At 35.5% G+C, this 4,822-nt stretch overlaps 1 long non-coding RNA gene across 2 annotated transcripts; it reads right to left on the reverse strand.

The window, feature by feature from the left end:
• Positions 1 to 440: 440 nt before the first annotated feature.
• Positions 441 to 3,112, reverse strand: LOC139877424 (uncharacterized). 2 transcript variants are annotated; one of them, XR_011768578.1, is made up of 4 exons: positions 2,893 to 3,112; positions 1,402 to 2,781; positions 785 to 903; positions 441 to 700 (listed from the first exon to the last, which is right to left on the reverse strand). It is a non-coding gene; the product is annotated as an uncharacterized lncRNA (long non-coding RNA). The 2 variants fall into 2 exon arrangements; XR_011768577.1 differs by having other exon boundaries at positions 1,402 to 3,112.
• Between the last annotated feature and the right edge of the window lie 1,710 nt (positions 3,113 to 4,822).

The raw sequence follows: 4,822 nt of genomic DNA on the forward strand, positions 1-4,822 counted from the left end.
TGTTATTTAGATCATTTTAGATATTGTGTTCAATCAAAATCCATTATTATATAAATTTAATACTTAATCCCCGTCACATAGTTTATTGAATCATTTAGCGAAAGTTAAATTGGTAACATGTAAAATATGTTTCAACACTATTTGTGATCTAGACAAAACGTAGGATTATATTCCTGACAAAAATATAAGAATACGGATTTGGTGATTGGGTGATATTTATGTTTACATAGTCGTGAAACTATAAGAAGGGAAACCATTATAATTTAGGTTTTAATGAAAGTTAAAACTAGGTTGAATCACAATTCGAATGATCGGGTATAGTTTGCTTTGTTAAGACGAGATTAGGGAAAGTTAAGTTGAATCTTAGTAAATCAAGACTTTATGAAATCGATAGGTTATCATGAAGTTATATACTATATAATATTGTAATCGGACTTAACAACAATCCATAGTAAATTGATTATGAATTGTCTATGATTCATATCAATGAGGGGGACGAAATCTAAGTAAATACACTTTCTTATATTTTTATTTATTGTAATTTTTATTGTTATTCTAGTTAATTATATCCAAAACCAAAAACCAATTAAAACCCCATTTTCTAGTATAATTAATTGTCGTTAAATTCTTGAATACGCTTCTCCCTGTGGAACGAACTTGACTTACCAGTATCTATTACTGCACGATCGGGACCAGTTGCCTGTAGTGTGATAATATTTATTAGGCTAGTTTAGTTGTAAAAATTTAAAGGTCGGTTTTATCACATCAAGTACAAAGGCGATACCGATGAGAAGTGCACATTGAAGATGAAAAGCGAGAGCAAAGGCGACGAGTAAGTTGCCACCTACGAAGGGACCAAGACCGAAAAGTAATCGCACCAAGAAACCAGAAGCGCCCTCTGAGCTACATCCAAGAAAAATTAGTCAGGAAAAAGGTTACATAAGCCAATTTCTAGTATGAAGTAGCAAAAGAACAAAATAGAATGATCAAGTTATCGTTATACAGTTTCCTGTAATAGCAAATTATGATTATAATTCACTAGTCATGCATGAAGATTAAGATACTATAAGGGATCATATATTGTTGCCTTTTTCACGTTTAAGTTATTTGTTCTGATTCATCGCCCAGTTTAAACTATATTAAAAGTTTATGATCATCTAGATGTAAGGGCCATGATATCCTCAGAATATGTCATGGGTTTAAACCTCACTCAAATGTTGGGCCAGAGAAAGGATCGAAAACGGTCACGAAATAATTCAGTTAGATTGTGTACATCTGAGTAATAATATTCGTCCTCCCCGTGTAGCCTAAACATAGAGATCCTTATCCAAAATTTTGTAAGGACTGTTATAGTCTTCTACAATCTAAAAGGTAAACCAAAGTTCAAGTACAAATGAATACCTGGGGTAAAGATGTAGTTACGCTCCACAACATGGCATTTTGTGGAGAAACTCCCCTTGATGCAAAAACCATACTAACGGCTAACCCTTCTGGTATGTTATGAACAGCAATAGCGCGCTAAAGTTATCAAAAGACACCCCAACTCCAGAACCTTCCCCAAAAGAATGAAGAGTCATTATGACAATTACGAGAATAACCTTATTTGCATTTGCTCCTGGCCTTTTATATCCAACATACTCACTTCACCGTAATGCTCAAGGAACTCGAAAATGGATAACAAAATTACTAAGCAAGACCCAACAAAAGATTTACAAGCTAACAACTAATAAAAGATAAAAAGTACTCAGAGCTATGTTATATTTTTAACATATCAGATTCGCAGAATAAACTAACGATTCAATAATGTTCTTAGAAGAGTTACTTGTGTTTCATATCAATAAGGATACAGACATCTATAAGAGAAACTATAATTCAATAATCTTGGGTAGAATAAGGATAACCATATCATAACATTATAATAGGAACTGCATACCTTACCTAAACCTTATTCATTTAGTTATTGACCACAAGAACTTTGTAATACACCCATATCTAATCCAAAAACATTGAAATATGCACCACATACCTTAGTTAACCCTTGTTCAGTTAATTATAGACAGATTTGACTGTTAGCGATAAGACTGTCGATTATATAAAGAGTGCACAGAAAAATATCTCAAAAGGATAATAAACCTTATTTTTTAAAAACAATTTCATCTAATTAGTTGCTACTTGGCCGAATTTAATCAGCTAATTATTCAGTAAAAAGTTTCAGATTCTTGATTGATTTTCTTTAGTTGCTTCGGCCTTAAATAAGGAAAAGAATGCCAAGTAATTGAACAGATTACGTTACTTGACCAAATGCACTTGCGCACATAAGCTGCTTTTGGGAGCTTTTATAGAACAATGCTATAACTACTAGTAAAGCTGGTAAAATGAAAAAGCAAACGAATATAAGTCAATGAGTAAATACCTTTTTACATAGCAAAATAAAAATTTCACCTGACAAAATACCCATAACAACCCAATTACCACTACCATGATCTCTCCCTTCTTGTATTAGATCAAAGCTTTCTGCTAACATCACTCATGCATCCATCCCATTGCATATTCCTTCCCACTGAGCATCAATTTCAACAAAAACGAACAGCAACGCACCCAAACCAGTTGCAGCAGCCATCGCCAATGTAAACAAAGCAACAGTAGTCGCTGAAACCTTCCTGTTCCCACCCTTTTTTTTCATCAAGTTCATCGGTATTGGTATCAGAATTGAACACTTCACCTAAATTAGTGCCATCTATAACACTTCCTATCGTGTCCTTCAATGGAGCAGTTATCAACCTATGTGAAGTACTATTTCCCGAATCAGCTATAATAGAACTATATTGCACAAGTAAAACGATAAAAACTAACAAGATATTATTGAATCCTAAACTCAGTTTATGTGCATACCTCTTATAATCCACTAATTAAGACAACCAAAAAGTCTTTCTATAAAGAATTTAGACTTGATCACTAATAATAGAATCATTTCCTACAAAATGACAAGTTAATAGAACCATGAAAAACATAATAACTATATACAACACATTAAGCGTCGAATAATCAAAAGCTAACTATATGCTCTTTAAAAGTAAGATGATATATAAATTATATCATCAATTTCAGAAGTTGTATGACAAATTAACTAATATCTAAAATTCGATTATATTTTCAAAAGTTCCAGTTTAACAGATCAAGATATTTATAATCAGTGACGGAAAAATGTGAGATTTGTTAGGAAGAGGGGATCGCCTGGACGTTGGGAGATACAAATTTGAGAGAAAAACAACTCTATTACTCACAAGAATAGATTTACAGAGTATTACAAAACTCTTAAAAAAAAAACTCTCAAAACTCACACACACTCTCAAGGTTGTGATTACACTTCTCTGAGTGATTTTTGGATGATTTACAATGAAAGTTTGCATCTCTATTTATAGCAAAAATTCTATGGCGGTGGAAGGGTGTGAACGGAGATGGTGGGCGGCCGTCATCGTGTTCATCTTTGCTTCTTCTACATGGTGTTCAAAGAAGGCTACTTTGAACATCTAGAAGGTGAGCTTCTAGATTGTAGGCTGGAAACTTTCAATTCTCCCCCTCCAGCCGAATCCACGAACATTTCAGTTATGTCTCTGCATAACTCCAACTTCTCTCGAGTCACCACCTTTGTTAACATATCCGCAGGATTCTTCTTTGTATGGATCTTCACTAGTCTCAACAGTTGTCGATTAATTACCTCGCGTATCCAATGATAGCGAATATCAATATGTTTTGTACGGGAATGGTACATGGAGTTCTTGCTCAAATCTAGAGCACTCTGACTGTCACAATGTACCTTGTACTCCTTTTGCTTGATTCCAAATTCTTGGAGATAACGCTTTAACCACAACATTTCTTTTCCAGCTTCTGCGGCAGCAATATACTCTGCTTCAGTTGTGGATAATGCAACACACCTCTGTAGTCTTGACTGCCATGAAACAGCTCCCCCTGCAAAAGTGTAAATGAATCCTGAAGTAGATTTCCTACTATCAGGATCTCCGGCCATATCCGCATCTGTATAGCCTTCCAAGATTGGATCAGCTCCCCCGTAACAAAGACATAGATTCTTTGTACCTTTAAAATATCTGAGAATCCATTTTACTGCATCCCAATGCTCTTTCCCGGGGTTCGAGAGAAAACGACTAACCGTTCCCACTGCGTGAGCAATATCGGGCCTTGTACACACCATTGCATACATCAAACTTCCAACTGCTGAAGAATATGGTACTGAAGACATCTCCCCGATCTCTTCCTTGGATGAGGGACAAGAACTCTTGCTTAACTTGAAATGGTTGGCTAATGGAATGCTAACAGGTTTGGCATTGTTCATATTGAAACGTGAAAGCACTCGTTCAATATACTTCTCTTGAGATAGCCATAACCTTTTATTCTTCCTGTCTCGGGTTATCTGCATTCCCAAAATCTGTTGAGCCTGTCCTAAGTCTTTCATGTCAAAAGACTTAGATAGTTCCTTCTTCAGCTGGTTGATCTTCGTTACGTCTTTCCCTACGATCAAAATATCGTCTACATAAAGTAGAAGAGCAACGAAATCTCCTTCAGAAAACTTCTGAATGTAGACACACTCATCTGCTGCAGTTTTCTTGTACCCGTGACTCACCATGCACGAGTCAAACTTCTTGTACCACTGCCTAGGTGCCTGCTTCAAACCGTACAAACTTTTCTTCAGCTTGCATACGAGGTTATCTCCTGAAACCTCAAAACCTTCTGGCTGCTCCATGTAAATTTCTTCATGTAAATCTCCATGAAGAAAAGCTGTCTTTACATCCATCTGTTCAAGCTC

The sequence above is a fragment of the Rutidosis leptorrhynchoides genome, chromosome 11 (assembly GCF_046630445.1).
Source record: "Rutidosis leptorrhynchoides isolate AG116_Rl617_1_P2 chromosome 11, CSIRO_AGI_Rlap_v1, whole genome shotgun sequence".
Taxonomy (NCBI): Eukaryota; Viridiplantae; Streptophyta; class Magnoliopsida; order Asterales; family Asteraceae; genus Rutidosis; species Rutidosis leptorrhynchoides.